This window comes from Musa acuminata, chromosome BXJ1-8 (genome assembly GCF_036884655.1).
Source record: "Musa acuminata AAA Group cultivar baxijiao chromosome BXJ1-8, Cavendish_Baxijiao_AAA, whole genome shotgun sequence".
Lineage (NCBI taxonomy): Eukaryota > Viridiplantae > Streptophyta > Magnoliopsida > Zingiberales > Musaceae > Musa > Musa acuminata.
Window position 1 is genome coordinate 18,128,622 of NC_088334.1, and position 21,432 is coordinate 18,150,053.

Sequence of the window (21,432 nt, forward strand, 5' to 3'; positions counted from 1 at the left end):
TCAATGAAATCATGAATCTACTTATGTTATGAATTTTGTGAACCATAAAAATAATTTTGATAATTTGAATTTGAAATGAGTTTTATCAAAATCATGATCTTGATTTTTTGGAATAATATGAGATTTCCTTTGATGATCATTTTGATTATTTAAAAGGAGATTTGTCGAAATGATTCATGGAATTTTGAATTCATGACTTGATCCTTCATTTGTTTATGAGATGGTTGAAATCTTTGTACCTTTGAATTCTTCCCTTCTCCTTTTGATTTTTGAATTCATGCATGTTATATATTGAAGATTTGAAACCATGTTTTGATATCATGCATACCCAAGAAGTGTTGATTTGACAAATTGAATGATTTGAAAATGAATGATGATTTTTTTCTTGAATGTAACTTGTGATATTTTTTATGAATCATTATCTTGATTTCTCGATATTCGATACATGAAATTTTATTGTGAATCAAGATCTTATTATTTGAATTCCCATGTTTCTTCTTATTGTTTACTAAAGAAGAAAATTTCTGAAGTGAATCATGATTTTTTTTTTATTATAATTTTTATGATTCATAAAGAATTGAGAGATTAAAAAAAAATCTACCTATGTTTTTCTTTTTATGAATCTCTTGAAAATGATTTTGATTTGACGATTTGAATTTGAATCAGAATTATCTTGATTTTTCGAAATTTATAACTTAAGACTTCTTATTCAAGAATCAAGGTACTATAACATTTGATCTCCTACATTTCTTTTTGACATTTATAAAAATAAAGGAGATCTGTAGAAATAAATCATGTCTTTTGGTATTCCAATGGTCTTATCTTTGATGATATTATTTTATTTGTATCTATGATACAAATGCCTTGATATGATTGAATCATTGTTATAAAAGAAAAAGGAAATTGTTAGCTTGCTAATTGCAAAAATATACGCTAGCTTGAATGATAAAACATGAGATTGTCTATAGTGCAAATTTATTGTGATCATGATGTGTAGATTGAAATAATGATTAGAATATTGATGTAATTATAAATGATGATTTTGTATTATGTATAAAATACTCCTGATATTATTTTGATGCATACAAATGAAAAGTTATGAACATGCAAGGTAGGATATAATTTGACAAAATTGATACCATCATGATATGAAACATTTATGATTTGCAATTATGCATACAATACTTGTGCTTTCTAATTATGATGTGATGTATTGCATATGATATAAATCATGATTTAAAATGCTATGAGTTGTTGCTAAAATGATGGGTGTTGATTTAACGCTTTGTGTCATGAATGCTCTAAATGATGAATGTTTGGTATCATGATCAAAATATTGATAAATAGTTAAAAATTTTAGTATCATATATGATATGCTCATAATTTTGATTGATTTAATCAATATTGTGCATGAATGAAATATAAGGTTTTTGAAAAGGTGCATGTTTTAATTTGAAAATATAATAATGCACGAATAAGATTGATACTTACCTTTGTCATAATTTAGAAATTGATGTAAAGGTTCTTCCCTTCTTTTTGACAATAACAAAGGGGGAGCTAGTTAGCTAGCTTGCACAAGACAAGAGAAGCAAAAACTGCAAATATACATATCGCAAAAAGGGGCAAAACTTATTAGTTTGCTCATCTCAAAAGCAAGAAATGCTATCTTGTAATCTCAAGCAAAAGTGCTATCTTGCCAAGTTACATATTTTGAAAAGAGGCAAAATAGTCCATCTTGCACATCTTTTTGCTAACTTTTTATGTGTAAAAGTTGATAACTTGCATACTATAAATTTGCATACCAAATGTGCAATCTTGCCTATCTCAAGAAGCAAAACATGCTAACTTGCACATCTAGCAAACTTGTATATTTCAAGAAGCAAGGGATGCTTTCTTGAACATCTCAAAACTGCTAACTTGCACGTTCTAAAAATGTTGTAAAATTTGCTAGCTTGTATGTTGTAGAAATTGCTATCATACATATCGATAATAATAGCAAAATTGCATGATGATAAAACTAGGGGATTATATTAATTATGCAATGTGTTGAATTTGGATATTTCAAAAACTTGCAACTTGCACATTGCAATAGGAAGCAAGATTCATGAGCTTATACAAGAAAGCTATCTTGCATTTGCTTTCGAAATTTTTTGCTAGCTTGCATGTAGCAAAACTTGCATATCATAAAAATTGCTAGCTTGTAGTCTAAAGAGAACAGTTGCTTTCTCAAGAAAAGCAAACATGCTAAACTTGCACATCTTTAATTGCTCAATTGCATGATGATAAAATTTGACACTATGTTTTTTCATGCAATGTATTAAACTTTATATCTTAAACACATAGAAAGTGACACTTCTCCTTTTTGTTGATGACAAAGGGGGAGAAGTATGATCATGTTATGCATGATGACATGTTGCAAATATTCATGATGAATATTTTATAATGACTTGAATTCGGCTTGAATTCAAGGTTCTATCAATATGGCATATTGATAGGGGGAGTTTGTTTAAACTCCGGGAGTTAAGGTTAACTCCGTCATCATGTGGTTGTCATCATAAAAAAGGGGGAGATTGTTGAATCTCGTATTTTGATGATGAAACCACTTGATATGTGTTTATGATTTAATCTACGTTTTGAATGACGTAGGATGCTTCGATCAGGATGAGACAATTAAAGCAAGAAAATCATGTTGTGCCGGAGGAACATGTTAGAAGATTGGACGTTGGGCCGGTGGATCGGTCGACGTATCGATAGAAGACTTCGGGCCATGGATTTGGGCATCGGGCCAAGAAGAGTGGGTAATACGCTAAGGATATCGGAGTTGTGGAGTCAATTGGCCGATTGGGCAATAGGCCGCAAGAGAGGACGATACGCCGAAGAGTCGGACGAAGCATCGTAGGACCAATGACATGCTGGACAACTTGATTATTGCTTTGTATTAATTGTCTCGATCGAAGTTTTATTTTACATGTGCAGGATTAACTACGATAGCTTGAAGACATAAAGCAAGTCTGCCGGAGTCAAGTTCGATGGGTGTTCGAGAGTCCAAAGATTCGTTGGAGATGCTACCGGAACCAACCGAGAAGAAATCGAGGACTTATCGGAGTTTTCGAAAGTCCGTCGAAGAGATTGTCAGAGGTTCATGGAGATCACCGAGAAGGTTCGGTTACTTGCCAAAGATTCACTGAACTCACCACAAGACCGGAAGCCTACTGGGAGTCTGCCGGAAGAAATCCAAGGGTGTATCAAAAGTCCACTGGAAGTTCACCGAAAAGCTTGCTAGAAGGAATCTCGACGTTACCGATTAAAAACTTGCTTAGGACTATCACTTAAGCTTATAGTTTGTATGAAATTAGGGTTAAGATTAAGGGTTAATCCTATAACCCGGTTAGGGACCAATTGGGCCCGAGTTCGGACTGGTTTGGGCCAAGTTTAGAGCCCAACCAGTGAGCTAAAATAGTGTAGGTGGTGGTACCGCCTAGAGCCTGAAGTATCAGGTGGTGGCACCGCCCAGCACCCGAGAGTTCGGGTGGTGGCACCGTCCAAAACCTGAGAGTTCCTACGGTGGCACCGCTAGAACACTATCAATATGGAAATTGACAGGCGGTAGCACCGCCACCAACAAGCGGTGGCACCGCCAATAAATGGTCAATATGACATTGATAGGCGATGGCACCGCCACCGACAGGTGGTGGAACCGCCAGCTTCGGGAATCCAAGAGAATTCAAAATTTAGAGCCCAAATTTGAATCCTCTTGGGGTCTATAAATACCCCACAATTCTCAGCAGAGAACACAACCTTTTGATGAGTAAGAAATTGAGATAAAGCCTTAGCAAAGTCTTTAGCAAGTCTTAATTTTAATAGCTTGAGTGTTCACCTCCTTTCTCTTTGAAAATTTGTAAGAGTGTAAACCACTTGTAAAAGGTTGTAAGAGGGGTATTTGTCCTTCCCCTTCAAAGTGATTTGCTAGTGGAAGTTGGCAGCCTCTTCGAAGAAGGCTTCGCAAGTGGATGTAGGTCATTTTGACCGAACCACTTTAAATTAGTGTGTTCCTTGAATGTGTGAGTTCTTACTTTTCTGAAATTGTTTACACTACTGCTAGTTTTTGGTTTTCATCTACTCATATTACTATCAAAACGAAATCTTCTCGTATTTATGAATTTGGTTTCAAACTTACAACTTACAAGTTTTAATCCGCTGCACTAATTCACCCCCCCCACCCTCTTAGTGTCGCTCCGATCCTAACATCTACAACCAAAGCCGAGTACATTATAGCTAGTGCATGTTGTGCACAAGTTGTGTGGATGAAAAACACTTTAGAGGATTATAAGATTCATCTTAAAAATATTTCTATAAAATGTGATAACACAAGTGCAATATGTATGTTTAACAAAAAATCTCTTTCAATACTCTAGAACTAAACATATTGATATTAGGCATCACTTTATACGAGATTATATTAATAATCATGATGTAATCTTAGAATTTATTGATATGAAACATCAATTAACTGATTTTTTACAAAGCCCTTAAGTAAAGAACAATTTAATTTTATTAGAAGAGAATTAGGAATGTTAATTTGTTTGAATGCATGAATTTGTTAAATTTCATTTTCAGACTTTCTTGATTCTTTGGATCACTCACTTAAATTCTGTGTTGATAATTTTATGATATGAATTTTACATGATGATAAGGTTGTGTGCTTCAATAAAATGTTTACTTTGATGTTGGAATTTTGTGCTTTGATGCTGAATGTTTCTATGATGTTGTGATCTCTTTAAATGATGAGCATGTTATCATACAATGATGCAATATCATGTTTACTTTGATTATTATGATCTCTATTGAATATTGAGAAGTTTTCATCATGCATGGTGCAATATCGGATTCTTAACTTTTGAGTGCTACAAGCATTAATGATATTACCTCATGCAAGTAGTGATGAAAGACTATGACAAGACATTTTATAAATGCATGAAGTGTTATACATATCTTGATGTTTGATTCATGGAAGTCATTGACAAATGCATCTCTCACGGATTTCACTCTTATGAATTTCTAATGAGAAATGAATTTGATGTAATGCTCTTCTCACTATGAAGTTTTATTCGTGAATTTCTTCTTCATGTGATACTCCTCTCCCATGAATTCTTCTCATGAAAATTGAAGGAATTCCAATGGATATCTTAATCCTTGAAAGATGAATTTTTGTGTGTGATAATGAAAGCATGTATTAACAAATCCCTTCTCGTGTGTGATAATGAAAGCATGTGTGTGATAATTCTCGTGGGGATTTGATTTCATATGGATATCTCGATCATTTTCATGAATCCCTTCTCTTTGTCAAAATGAAAGCATGTTTTAATGAAAACTTATTTATCATTTTACGACTTGATTCAAATCATTTCATAAATTTAGTTCTTAATGGATTCCCTCCTTACCTTTTACCTTTTTTCCTCCTCTTCATGCAAAATTGTGATGACAAAGGGGGAGAAGTTATTGAAATCTATCGCTTTAATGTTGTTAACATTTAATGATGAGAACTTTTGAGTGTGAAACTTGTTTGATTTTTTTACCACACTTGCATTGTTGAATTGTTCTCCTTTTTGTTGATGACTAAGGGGGAGAAAGAATACCAAAATGTGATAAATTAATGACAAATGTATGCAATGTATTTTATCTTATATACTTAAAATGTTTGCTTGATAAATTTCTTTCATTATGATAAGATATCTAGAGCTTAACTTGCTATTTTATAATTTATATTTTGCCAAGAATGATAAATTGCTATCTTTGTCATCTTTCATATTTGAAATATCATACTTGCAAATAGATGTCATGCCTTGACATCATTTTGAGAAATACTTGGCATCGTATTTTAAAAATTTTAGATCATGATAGGAATCTTGATGTGCATGTTGATAAGTTTAATAAACTTATCTTATCAGTTTGTTTCTTAAATTCAAAGGCCTTGAATTCATAAATATATTTTCTCAAGTATGGCATATAGATAGGGGGAGTTAAGGTTAACTTTATCATCAATTGATTGTCATCATCAAAAAGGGAGAGATTGTTGAATCTTGAATTTTAATGATGAAGTCAATTGTAAATTGTTTGATCTAATTTATATGTTGAGAAAAGTATGCAGGATTAACTATGATAGCAGTAAGACATAAAGCAGGTGTTGTGCCGGAGTCAAGATCGAGATCTCATTGGGAGTTCGAGAGTTCGTCGGAAGTCCAGACGTTCGTCAGAAGTTTTGCTAGAACCAATCGAGAAGTCTAGGAGCTTGCCAAAGAAGCTCATCGGAACTCGCTAAGAATATCATCTAAAGTCCAGGAGCTTACCAAAAGTCCATCGGAACATTACCGAGAGTTCGTCGGATGTTTTCCGAAAGTACGTCGGAAGCTCGCCGAAAGACAATTGACGCATCAGAACAAGAAGCGCTATAATTATGTCTTAATTATCATAGTTAGAGTGTAAATTTAGTTAGCATTAGGAGGTAATCTTATTAACTTAATTAGGGGCCAACTAGGCCCTTAATAGGGTTGAATTGGGCCAAATTGGGCACCCAATTCAGCCCTTGAAAATATGGCCGACGGTGGCACCGCTTGGAAAGTAGTGCCCCCTAGGATATCTGGGCGGTGGTACCACCCAGACTGGGCTGTGGTACCACTGACAGCAATGCTACTAGCGGTGGTATCACCCCTATTTATCAGTGGTATCGCCTAGAGTCAGATCAGCGGTGATAATACCACCCAATAATGGCGATGGTACCGCTAGTACCCTGGATTTTGAGGATGTGATACTTTTTAGCTCTAATTTTGAAGCCATTGGGGTCTATAAAAACCCCACCCTTTTTTGCATAAAAGGGCACAAAAGGATTGGATTAATCTTGAATTCTTGAGTCATAAAAGTGTTGTAAAAGTTAGAGTTCTCCTTCATCTCTTAGTCTCGTAACCATCCAAGAAAGAGGAGTGAGACTTGTAAAGGTTATCTCCTAAACCCGGAAAAAGGAGAAAGCACTGTAAAGAGGTGTTCAGTCTTCACCTATTGAAGAAAGGCCTTTAGTGGATGCTAGTGACCTCATCAGAGGAGGAATCTGAAAGTGGATGTAGGTCACATTGATCGAACCACTCTAAATTCTGGTTTATTTTTCATTTGTGTAATTTATATTACTGTAAACCTCCTTAATCTTCTCTTGCACTTTTACAAAAGCTTTCAAGTTCAACTTCTTTCTGAAACAGATTGAATCGAAACCATTTTCGTCGGAATCAGTTTTAATCAAAACAAATATTTTTCTGAAATCGCAAAAGTTTTTCGCTGCACTAATTCACCCCCCCTCTTAGTGCCACTCTTGATCCTAACAATAAGTTGAAAAGAAAATAAAGATTTTTGGGTTTTGAATTGTTAGGACCGTTTCGACACTAAGATGGGGGAGGAGGGGGGTGAATTAGTGCATTCGTAAAAATGTTGGTTTGAAAACTTTCGTTCGATGTAACCGTATCAAAAATATGTTTAATTTAAAAATGTTGGTAAGCATAGTGAGCAAGTAAGAGTAGTAGACAATTAAATCACCCAGTAATAATAATAAGAAGCAGAAAGTAAATATAAATCGATTTTATAATGGTTCGATCGTCGTGACCTATATCCACTCCCGATTACTCTTTCGTCAAAGCTACTGGCATTCACTAACGATCTTCTTTCAATGAGTGAAGATTAACTACCCTCTTACAACTCTTTCTCCTTTTCACAAGTTTAGGAAATAACCTTTACAAGTCTCACACCTCTCTTAAAATAAGCCTAAATCATAAAGAGGAGGAGGGAGACACTTAGTAATTTTCAAAACTTTACAATACAGAATCACTAGGCTTTTTGTTCTCTTTTCGTACTTTTTCAAGCAAAAAAGAGTAGGGTATTTATAGGCCCCAAATAGCTTCAAAAATAGAGCCCAAAAAAGTCTCATCTTGGGTTTTCGGAGTACTGGTGGTACAATTGTTAGGAATGGGTCGGCACTAAGAGCGGGGGGGGAGGGGGTGTGAGAATTAGTTCCGTGGATAAAATCATTAGTTTTGAAAAATCTCTTCATTTGTTAAAAATCGGATCGGAAAGAATATTTGAAATCTCATTCGTATATGTATTGAAAGCAGTAGGCAAGCAAAGATTCAATTTGCAGTAAAGGTAAATTGCACAAATAGAAATGCAAACCATTTTATAGTGGTTCAGTCGTCGTGATCTATATCCACTCCATTGATTCCTCCTCTATCGAAGCCACCGGCAACCACTAACGATATTCCTTCAATAGGCAAAGATTAACTACCCTTACAACTTGATTCTCCTTTTGATAGGTTCACGAGAGAATCTTTACAACCCCTTTTTACAAAGCTTGCCTCACACTCCCCCTTAGAATGGTCTCTAAATTTTAAGAGGAGGGACTCTACACTTTACAAGGGTTTTCAACTTTAGAAACATAGTGTTTTTGTTCACCTTTCTTGCTACTCCATGTAGGAATAGCTGTGGTATTTATAGACCCCAAATGACTTCAAAACTTGGAGCCAAAATTTAAATCTCTAAGATTTCGGGGTATGGGTGGTACCATCGCCTGTCGCCTGACATTGGGCACTACCACCGCTCAGTCTGTTGGTACCACCGCCTCATAGCCTTGGAGATCGAGTTTTTTGAGTTTTGCAACTCACAAGCGGTTCTACCGCCTGACCCAACTTTTGGGTCATTGAATGGGCCTCCCAATGAGCCCAAATCAGTCCCAATTAAGGCCCAATTGGCCCCTAATTGAGTTAGCATTATTACACCAAAAGCTAACTCATTTAGCCTCCTAAACTACTTCGATCTTAGATAAAGCATGAATCCTTTGTCCAACATATCATTGGTTCATCCGATGCTTATCTGATCCTTTGACGCATCATCCTCGCCTTCGGCATATTGCCCAAATAGCATGTTAACTCCCGCAACTTCCGACCTCCTTGGCGCAATGTCTGATCCTTCAGCCTGATGCCCGAATTCATGGCATGAAGCCTTCTACTGACACATCAACCGATCCTCCAGCCCAATGTCCAATCTTCTGATATGTTCACTCCAGCCCAATGTGATTCTTTCTGCTTTAATTATCTCTCCTTGATCGAAGTTTCCTACGTCACTCAAAATGCAGATCAAATCATAAATAGTATCAATTGGTTTCAACATCAAAATATGAGATTCAACAATCTCCCCCTTTTTTATGATGATAACCAAAATCAAAATTTTAATCATAAAATAATACATAATCAAATTTTTAATTCATCATTCCATGCATGATTGTTATCATAACTTCTCTCCCCTTGTCATTAACAAAAAGAAGAAGTACAACTAGCAAGTGTTTAGCCATAATTTCAAATCATTGTATAATAAATATAATTTTAAGTTTTATAATTATGCAAGTTAGTAATTTTCTTTTTTCTTTTTTGAGAAGTGCAATTTTTTTCTTCCTTTGTAAAGCGCAAGCTAACAAAATTTTACATTATTCTACATGCAAGCTAGCAATAATTTTGAGTTTTGCAAGTTTGTAAATTTTGCTAGATTAGCATGTTTCGCTTCTTGAGATAGGCAAGATAGCACTTCTTGCTTCTCTTTTGAGATGAGCAAGCTAGCAAGTTTGCTTCTTTTGCAATGTGCAAGTTTCCATCTTTTCCCTTTACATCAATTTTCAAATTATGACAAAGTCATTCCTTTTTAAATATGGTTGTGCATCATTATAGTTTCAAATTAAAATGGTGCACAATTTTAAAACCTTTCATTTCATTCTTACTTCATGCATGATACCAAAAATAAATCAATCATCACTATAGATATATCATATAATAAAACATTCATAATACCAAATATTAAATCAACACTTTTAAGCATTTATCACTTCAAGATTGTTGGTACCAAACACTCATCATTTATTTTCTCTTCATTTATCATAAAAAAAAGGAGAATCATTTAATAATGCAAATGTTTGAAAGCATTGTTAGGAACTGGTCGGCACTAAGGGGGGTGGGGGGTGAATTAGTACAATAGCAAAAATGTTGGTTCTGAAAAATTCTTCGTACGTTGAAAACTGATTTCGGAAGATGTTAACTTGAAAGCATATTCATAAACGTATTGAAAGCAATAAGTAAGTAAGGAGGTTTGTAGTAAGATAAATTGCACAAAAGGAAAGGCAAACAGGATTTTTATAGTGGTTCGGTCGTCGTGACCTACATCCACTCCGTCGATTCCTCTTCCGTTGAGGCCACAGGCATCCACTATCAATCTTTCTTTAATAGGCGAAGATCAACCTCCTTCTTACACCCCTCTTCTCCTTTTCATAGGTTTAGGAGACAACCTTTACAAGCACACACTCCTCTCTAAACAGAATTCTAAGTTTAAGCTAGATGAGAGGATTTCTCAAGAGATTTCTACAGTGTTTTCTCACTTTTAAACTGTCTGTGCTTATTTAAGTTAACTAGGGATGAGAGGGGTATTTTTAGGCTTCAAGTTGATTCAAACTCGGAGCCTAAAAAGGTCTCATCCTAGGTGTCCTGGGTACTAGCGGTACCACCACCGTTCTTGGGCGATACTACTGCCACAAGATCTTCCACTGGGCGGTACCATCGCCTGACAAGGGTAGTACCACTGCTGGCAGTATTATTGCCGGCGATACCACTGCCCAGAATACTTGGGGTGTTGTTCCCCATGCAGTGCCACCATCGGCCAAGGTTTCAGCACCCTGGTTGGGCCTTGAATCCGGCCCAAACCAGCCCAACATTGGGCCCAGTTGGCCCCTAATAGAGTTGATGGGATTACCTCCCAATCCCAACTCCAATTATGTGCTAACTACAATTCCTAAGACATAATCTAAGCAAGATATGTCCGGTTTCTTCCGGTAAGCTTCCGGTGAACTTTCGACGATCTCTCGGCAATGTTCCAGCGGTCTCCTAGCAAGCTCCTGGACTTCACGACGATCTTCTTGGCAAGTTTTGATAAGCTTCTTTAGTAAGCTCCTGTACTTCTTGGTTGGTTCTGGCAGAACTTCTAACGAACGTCCGGAATTTCGATGAACTCTCGAACTCCCAACAAAATCACGTTCTTGACTCCGGGACTTCATTTTGTTTTATGCCTTGCTATCATAGTTAATCCTACACACACAAAAATATACTTCGATCTAGACAATTATTACTAAGCATGAATCTTATTGTCCGGTATGTCATTGGTCCATCGACGCTTCGTCCGATTCTTCTGCACATCATCCGATCTTGTGGCCTATTGCCCAATCGGCCAGTTGACCTCCACAACTCTAATATCCTTGGCATAATATCTGCTCTTATTGGCTCGATACCCAAATCCATGGCCCAAAGCCTTCTGTTGATACGTCGACCGATCCTCCAAGTCGGCGTCCAATCTTCTGACATGTTTTCCTCCGGCCCAACATGATTCTTCCTACTTTAATTATCTCTCCCTGATCGAAGCATCCTGCATTACTCAAAACATAGATTAAATCATAAACACTTATCAATTGGTTTCATCATCAAAATTCAAGATTCAATAATCTTCCCTTTTTTGATGATGACAACCAATTGATGACAGAGTTAACCATAACTCCCGGAGTTTAAATAAACTCCCCCTATCAATATGCCATATTGGTAGAACTCTTGGATTCAAAAATCCAAGCAACATGTTATCATAATCTTATGCATAACATCATCATACTTCTCCCCCTTTGTCATCAACAAAAAAGAGAAGTCCAACTATCAAATGTTTGAGATATAATGTCAAACATTGCATTTATCATCATACAATATATAAGCTAGAAAATTTAGCAAGTGCTATATCATGCAAGCTATCAAGTTGTAGATATGCAAGTTAGTAAGATAGCGAGTTTAGAACATATAAGCTAGCAAAAATTTTGAAAGCAAATGCAAGATAGCTTTTTGTTGAAGTGTGTAAGCTAGCGATTTTATATCACTTTACAACATGCATAATTACCAAATTATCATTAATTTTAAGGATGTGCATGATTGTAAATTTTGCAAGTTTGAATTTTTGCTTCTTAAGATAGGCAAGCTAGTGATGTTCAAGATAGCAAGCTCTTTCTTCTCTTTTGAGAAGTGCCATTTTTGCTTCCTTTGTAAAGTGTAAGCTAGCAAAATTTTACATTATTTTACAATATGCAAGCTAGCAATTTGGCAAGTGTTACTTCTATGAAGGCTAGCAAGTTTTTGAAAAATAATGCAAGATAACAAGCTAGCAAGATACAATGTTTTACATGAAGCAAGCTACATGAAGTACATTTGTATTTTCTCTTTAGATGTGCTAGCAAGCAAGCAAGTTTTTCTCTTTAAAATTTGTGAGCTACCAATTTTACACATATGAAAGTTGGCAAGATTTTTGCATCTTTTTGAGATGAGCAAGCTTTTTTGCTTCTTGAAGTATGCAAGCTAGCAAGCTAGCAAAATTTGCTCTCCCTATGTCATTGTCAAATAGAAGGGAAGAATACAATATCGTAATTCTTTTCCCTTTTTATCAATCTTCACATCATGACAAATATAAAGTATCATTCTTAATTGCAATATGGTATCATTTCAGAAAATGATAATTGTTGACTTTCACATCATAAAAAATCTTAGTATTGCATGTATCATTCCAAATAATTCAAATTATGATGGTATCAACATAGTATCACAGTCATTTCATCATATGAAGAATATCAAAAATTAATTGGGTGATGAGATATACACTAAATTAATACAAGGGAGTTTCGAAAGATGAAAGAAAAATCAAGTTATGTATACCATGTTCCGAACTTCAAAGCACATCATCTCAAGTTGTGAGTATAAAAAAAAATAATGGAAACATTATGATTTCTTTGGACAAATATTCTCATTAATAAACTGTAAGAAATCATTCGAGAATAAAAAGTGAGGGATCTTGATTCAATTAAGGAAAATTTCAAGATTTGATTCCGAGAATCCAAGATCATGAGTTCAACAATACTTCTTTTTAATATATAGCAAGTAGAATCATAGGAGATCAAATAGTAAAAGATCTTCAAAAGAAATTTTAAGTCATGAATTCCTAAATAGATATTCTCTTTAGTAAATTGCAAAAGGAAACGTAGGAGAAAAAGATTTCAATTCATGCATAAGAAATTTTATGATTCAAATTCAAATCTCAAGTAATTTTGAGGAATCAAAATCACGATATAGGTAAAAACTCATTCATATTCAAATAATCAAAATCATCAAAATCTTTTCCAGAAAATTCAATGAAGCCAACATAAATAGATTCTTATGAGAACTCGATTCATGCATAATGTCTCAATTTTTCATGAATGTCATAAGACATGATTTATTTCAACAAATCTTTTCTTTTACAAGTGGATAAAAGAAACATAGGAAATCTTGATTCATTCATAAGAAAACTCAATTTATAAATTTTAGAAAATCAAGATAAAGCTAATTTAAATTTAAATCATCAATTCAAGATCATTTTCAAGAGATTATATAAGATAGATTTATCACTAAGAATCACTTGTTGAAAAATTGAAAAGCTTTAGAGGTATTTTCAAGAAAAATATGCATTCTCTCTTTTTGTTTTAATCTAAGTGATTTGATTTCATATAAGCTTGCCTAAGTTTTTTCGTATGAAAACCATACAACATGGTTTAAAACTGAAAAGGCCATGTTCATTATTATAAAAATTGATAATCCATAAATCTCAAGAATCATCATGCATAAATTTAAAAAATAAACTTATTGAGTATGATATCAAATCATTACTTCAAATGAAATATGATTTCATTAATCATAGAGCATCATTAAAACATCAAGCATGATTTCATAAGGTATTTTTAATCAAAATTATTTTGTTTATTTATCATAAAACATGATCATCTTCAAAATTACTTAGCATGATCCCTATTTTTTTTTTGGCATTTTCATTACATCATTAAACATGCAAATTTCAAGAAAAATAATTAAACTAAATTAAAAATAACTCATGAAATATATTATGTACTTTTAAAATAAATTAAAGGAGTTTCGTTTGAGTTGTTTACCTCATTGTAGAAAGCTATTAAGGTGTAGTTTGCCACCTCACCTTTGTTTTTCTCCTCGTCTTCAGATGAGCTTGATTCGTCCAAAGTTGCCTTCCTCTTCTTTTTAAATTCATTTTTAATTTTCAATTCTTGTTTTAAAAATTTCATGAGGAGTTCAAGTTCACCATCACTTAAGCTTATGCTTGAGTGGTCTTCGATTGTTCTTAGTCTGAAATCCTTCCTGTTCTTTGGAAATGATTCTCAAGTTCTTTACGTGCATTGCATGTCATTTCATAGGTCATTAGAGACCCGATAAGTTCTTCGATCAAAAAAGTATTCAAATTTTTTTATTCTTGTATAGCCATTATTTTTTAATCCCAATTCTTAGAGAGCGATCGTAAAATCTTGTTAACGAGTTCAAAATTAGAAAAGCATTTGCCAAGAGCTTTTAAACCATTGACGACATCCGAAAAACGGGTGTATATGTCTCCAATAGTTTCACTTGGCTTCATTTGAAATAGTTCAAAATCGTGCATTAAAAGATTTATTTTAGAATCTTTTACTCTATTAGTGCCTTTGTGTGTGATTTCGAGAGTGTGTCATATATCGAAAGCCGTTTTGCAAGTAGAAACCCGATTAAACTCGTTTTTGTCTAAGGCATAAAATAGAGCGTTCATAGCTCTAGTATTTAAAGAAAATGTCTTCTTTTTGAAATCATTCCAATGGTTTATTGGAAGAGAAGACATTCGAAAACCATTTTCAACAATGTTCCATAAGTTCAAATCCAAAGAAAGCAAGAAAACTCTTATTCTAATATATGTAGTCCATCCGATTGAAAAAGGGAGGACGAATGAGATAATGACCCTCTTAAAAGCCGAAAAGAGTCATTTCTCTTTGGTGTTAAACTAAATGAGAAATACAAGGCTCCAATACCAGCTGTTAGGAATGAGTCAGCACTAAGAGGGGGGGGGGGGGGTGAATTAGTATAGCGGTAAAAACGTCGGTTCTGAAAAATTCTTTGTACATTAAAAATCGATTTTAAAAGATGTTAACTTGAAAGTGTATTCTTAAATGCATTGAAAGCAGTAAGCAAGGAGGTTTGTAGTAAGATAAATTGCACAAAAGAAAAGGCAAACCGAATTTTTATAGTGGTTCGGTCGTCGTGACCTATATCCACTTTGATGATTCCTCTTCCGTTAAGGCCACCGGCATCCACTATCGATCTTCCTTTAACAAGTGAAGATCAACCTCCTTCTTACACCCCTTTTCTCCTTTTCACAGGTTTTGGAGATAATATTTACAAGCATACACTCCTTTCAAAACAGAATTCTAAGTTTAAGCTAGAGGGGATTTCTCAAGAGATTTCTACAACGTTTTCTCACTTTTAAACTCTTTGTACTTGTATAAGTTAACTAGAGATGAGAGGGATATTTATAGGCTTCAAGTTGATTCAAACTCAGAGCCTAGAAAGGTCTTATCCCAGGTTTCCTAGGTACTAGCGGTATCACCGTCATTCCTGGGTGGTACTACCGCCGCAGGATCTGTCACTCGGTGGTACCACCGCCTGATAGGGGCAGTACCACCGCTGGCAGCATTACTGCCTGCGGTACCACCGCCCAGAATACCTAGGGTGTTGTTCCCCAAACGGTGCCACTACTGTCTAGGGTTTCAGCACCTTGGTTGGGCCTTGAATCCAACCTAAACTACCCCAACTTTGAGCCCAGTTGGCCCTTAATAGAGTTGATGGGATTACCTCCAAATCCCAACTCCAATTATGTACTAACTATGATTCCTAAGACATAATCTAAGCAAGATAAGTCCAGTTTCTTCCAGTGAACTTCTGACGATTTCTCGGCAATGTTTCGACGGTCTCTTGGTAAGCTCCCAGACTTCCTGATGATTTTCTTGGCGAGTTCCGATGAGTTTCTTTGGCAAGCTCCTGGACTTCTCAGTTGGTTCTGGCAGAACTTCCAACGAACGTTTGGACTCCCGACGAACTCTCGAACTCCCAACGAAATCACGTTCTTGAATCCGAGACTTCATTTTACTTTATGCCTTGCTATCGTAGTTAATCCTGCATATACAAAAACACAATTTGATCTAGACAATTATTACTAAGCATGAATCATGTTATCTGGCATGTTATTGGTCCATCGACGTTTCGTCCGATTCTTCGGTGCATCGTCCGATCTTGCGGCCTATTGCCCAATCGGCTAGTTGACCTCTATAACTCCGATATCCTTAGCGCAATATCTGCTCTTCTTGGCCCGATGCCCGAATCCATGGCCCGAAGCCTTCTATCGATATGTCGACCAATCCTTCGGCTCGACGTCCAATCTTCTAACATATTTTCCTCCGGCCTAACATGATTCTTCCTGCTTTAATTATCTCTCCGTGATCTAAGCATCCTGCATCACTAAAAACATAGATTAAATCATAAATACTTATCAATTGGTTTCATCATCATAATCCGAGATTCAACAAGCATGTCAAGTAAGTTTTACACCAATTTATCCAAGCTAGCAAAAATGAGAAGTTAAGCAAGAACTTTGCATGAAAAATGAGAAGTTAGCATTTTTGCTTAAGAGCTTTTTGGTTCTTCTTAACAAATTTCTTTCTTCCTTTGTCATAAAAGATAAGAAGAAGAGGAAGAAAAGTGAGGGAGAAATTCATTTTTAAAAAAATCAAGAACCAAATTCATGAAAAGATTTGAACCAAGTCAAATCCATAATAAATGAGTTTCATTGAATCAAGCTTCTATTTTAACAAAGAGAAATGATTCATTAAAAAGATCAATTTGTTCGTACAAAATCAAATCCCTATTCTTGCAAATGATCATCACATACTAAAAGTTCATGAATAAAAATTCTTTTTTCATGAGAAGAGTGAGGAAAAATTCATGGAAAATGATTATTAAATGAAGAATAAAAAATCCATGAATAAAACTTCATAAATCAAATCCCTTTTCTTGCAAATAGAAAGATGATCTTGATTTAAGAAAAAAATTCAAGTTATGAAGAACTAAGAAATCCAAAAAAGTAGTTCATACATTTGGAAGATTTAGCATGCCTAATTCTCTTCTAATGAAATCAAACTGTTCCTCGTTCAAATTCAAATCATCAAATCATCAAAATCACTTTTCAAGAGATTCATTAAAAGTAACATAAATAGATTCATTAATCTCTTTTAAAAAAATCAATAAAGTAGAGAAATTTTTTAAGGAGAAAGCTTTCCTCTTTTTAGTGTTTCAATTCATATGATTGATTTCATATAAACATGCCCAAATTTTTATGCCAAATAAAAACAAGCATCAACATTTAAAATTAAAAAAAAATTTATTATGGCAAAAATCCATAAATCACAAGAATCATCATGCATAATTCTGAAAGATAAACTCATTAAGCATGATCATTATGCATCATTGATTAAAATCGAAAAACAAATTTCATTATCAAAATGAACAAAAATATAACACATTAAACATAAGGCTTCTTTAAACAAGCGATTTGATTTATCATTCTGATTCTAATGATAATACATTTTCCTTTTTATGTGTTTCATTTTAAGTGATTAATTTCATATAAGTATTCTCAATTTTTTCATATGAAAACGATACATCATAGTTTAAAATCAAAAGAGCAAATATTATCATAGAAATCATCAAGATCAATAAACCATAAATTATCCAAAAATCATCAGTATTTCAAATCCTCATGCATAATATAAAATCATCAAGAATGATATAAAATCTTTTAACTTTTTCATTACATTTTACATTGTTATATCATTAAAACATCAATCATAATTTTATTGAACATAAGACATTTTCAATCAAAAACATTTTTTTTGTTGTATTAATGTATTTTTCTTTTTAAGTGAATCTTAGTCCTAGGAGTTATCATGTAATTGTTATGCTCAAAATTTTCAAAATAACTAGAAAAAGAAGCATGAAATATTTTTTTAATTTTTTTTATTTTTTACTAACTAATTTAAAAACGACTCATGAAATGTATTATGTAATTTTGAAATAAAGTAAAGGAATTTCATTTGAGTTGATTACCTCATTGTTGAGAGTCACCAAGGCGATGTTCGCCACTTCGTCTTCATCGGTTTACTCCTCATCTTCGGAGGTACTCGATTTATCCAAAGCTGCCTTCTTCTTCTTTAGCAACTTCTTCTTTTTAAGTTTATTTGTATTCTTAGATTCTTGTTTTAAGAATTTTTTAAGCTTTATTGTGAGGAGTTCAAGGTCATCATCATATGAGCTTTCGCTCGAGTGGTCTTCTATTGTTCGAATTGCCAAATCTTTCCTATTCTTTGGAAGATTGTTCTCATGTTCATTTTGTTTATCATATTCATCATGTGCATTGAGTGCCATTTCATATGTCATCAATGAACCAAAAAGTTCTTCAAGTGAAAATTTATTAAGATATTTTGCCTCTCGTATTACAATTACTTTTAGATCCCAACTCTTTGGAAGGGATCTTAATATCTTGTTAACAAGTTCAATATTTGAAAAATATTTGCCAAGATCTTTTAAACTATTGATTACATCTGTAAAGCGGGTGTACATATTAACAATAGTTTCGCTCAGCTTCATTTGAAACAACTCGAAATCAAGCATTAAAAGATTAATCTTTGAATCTTTTACTCTACTAGTGCCTTCGTGTGTGATTTCGAGTGTGTGCCAAATATCAAAAGTTGTTTCGTAAGTAGAAACCTGATTGAATTTATTTTTGGCTAAGGCACAAAATAAAGCATTCATAGCTCTAGCATTTAAAGAAAAAGTCTTCTTCTCCAAATCATTCCAATCGTTCATTGAAAGAGAAGACCTTTGAAATTTGTTTTCAATGATATTCCATAAATTTAAATCCAAAGAAAGCAAGAGAACCCTCATTCGAGTAATCCAATATGTGTAGTCCATCCCATTGAACATGGGAGGACGAATGAGAGAGTAACCCTCTTAAAAGCCGAAAAGAATTATTTTTCTTGGGTGTTAAACCAAATAGAAAGAATATGGCTATGATACCAACTGTTAGGATCGAATCGGCACTAAGAGAGGGGGGGGTGAATTAATGCAGCGGATGAAAACATCGATTTAAAAATATTCATACGATAAAAACCGATCTCAGACGATAACTTGAAATTGTTCATAAGAGTGTAATGAGGAAGTAAAGCAAGTAAGACAGTTTGTAGTAAAGGTGAATTGCAAGAAGTAAATGAAAATTGAGTTTTATAGTGGTTCGGTAGTCATGACCTACATCCACTCCCGATTCCTCTTCCGTCGAGGCCACTGGCATCCACTAACAATCTTCTTTCAATGGGCAAAGATCAACTACCCTTTTACACTTTTTTTCCTTTTCATGGGTTTAGGAGACAACCCTTATAAGCCTCTCTTTCTTAGACTTCACTTCTCCCTTTAGACAAACTTCTAAATACTAGGAAGAAGTGGTCCTAAATCCTAAGAGAGTTTCCTAATTTTTTAAGTATTCTTTCTCGCTTTTTTCAACTCAATTTTGTGCTCAATTTTTGCTAATCCATGCAGGAATAGCTGGGGTATTTATAGACCCCAAATGACTTCAAAATTGGAGCCAAAAAAGGTTTCATCCTAGGTTTCCCGAGTCTTGGCGGTACCACAGCCTGCAGCACTGACACTAGATAGTACCATCGCTAAGTCTTATGGTACCATGCCCGGACATAGTGTCGGAGGCTATGCTATGATGGTTCCACCTGTTGAGTCATTATTTAGACCTTTCACTTAGCCTAATATAGCCTAAACTTGGGCTCAGTTGGCCCTTAATTAAGTTGGTCTAATTATATTCTAAATAAACTCAATTAGACTCTAAACTAACTCGATCTAGACATAATCAATTATAAGTGAATCTTATGTTGTCCGGTAAGTCATTGGTTCTTCCAACACATCGTCCTCTTCTTCAATGTATTGCCCAATAAATATATTGTCTTCTCGCAACATCTGATCTCCTTGGTGCAATGTCCGATCTTCTTGGCCCAATGCCCGAATTCACGGACCAAAGCCTTCTACCGACACGTCGACCGATCCTCCAGCCCAATGTCTAATCTTCTGACATATTTGCTCCGGCCCAATGTCTTTTTCCTCCTGCTTTAATCGATTTGCCTCTTTTGATCAAAGGTAGTCCTACGTCACTTAAATGCATATTAGATAAACACTATCAATTGGCTTCATCATCAAAATCAAAGATTCAACAAAAGGGTCTTTGTAGCTAAGAGAGTGGTGTTCCTTGAGAAGGAACACATTCTTGGCAGAGATAGTGGGAGTATAATAAAGTTGAGCTAGGTTGAAGAATCTAGCTCAAGCACCACTCCACAGCCCAAGTCTATTCAAGTACATAGCACATAAGTTCTGACTTTACGTAGGTCCAATAGAGTATCCCATCCTCCTAAGAGATATGTGAGATATATTAAAGGAGAGAATATTGAGGATATTGATCCTCAGACCTACGAGGAGGCTATTATGAGTATCAACTCCAGAAAGTGGCAAGAAGCCATGAATTCTGAGATGGATTCCATATACTCCAATAAGGCTTAGAACCTAGTTGATGCACCTGAGGGTATTGTACCCATCGGTTGCAAGTAGATCTTCAAGAAGAAGATCGGAATAGATGGAAAGGTAGCTAGTGGCTAAGGGGTATCATCAAAGACAAGGTATTAGCTATGACGAAATCTTCTCACTCGTAGCCATGCTAAAATCCATCCAAATTCTATTGGCTATTACAGCACATTATGATTACGAGATCTAGTAAATGGATGTGAAAATCGCATTCCTCAATGGCAACCTCGAGGAGAAGGTGTATATGATACAGCATGAGAGATTCGTGTCTAAGGACTGCCCAGATAAGGTGTGTAGGTTGCTTAGGTCCATTTATTGACTAAAGTAAGCTTTCCGAAGTTGGAACATAAGATTTGATGAGGCAATCAGATCTTATGACTTCGGTAAGAACGAAGATGAACCTTGTGCATACAAGAAGGTAAGTGGGAGCGCTATCATATTTTTGGTGTTATATGTGGATGACATCTTGATCATTGGGAATGATATAAGAATGCTATCCATAGTAAATATTTGGTTATCTAGACACTTCTCCGCGAAGGACTTAGGGGAAGCATCATATATCTTAGGGATTCAGATCTATAGAGATAGATCCAAGAGGATGCTTAGCTTGTCCCAGTCCAGGTACATAGAAACCATTGTCAAAAGGTTTGGCATGGAAAATTCTAAGAGAGGTCTCATACTGATGAGACATGGGATATCACTTTGTAGGAGTATGTCCTCAAAGACTCCTATAGAAAGGGTGAACATGGATAGGATACCCTATGCTCAGCGATAGGGTCTATCATATATG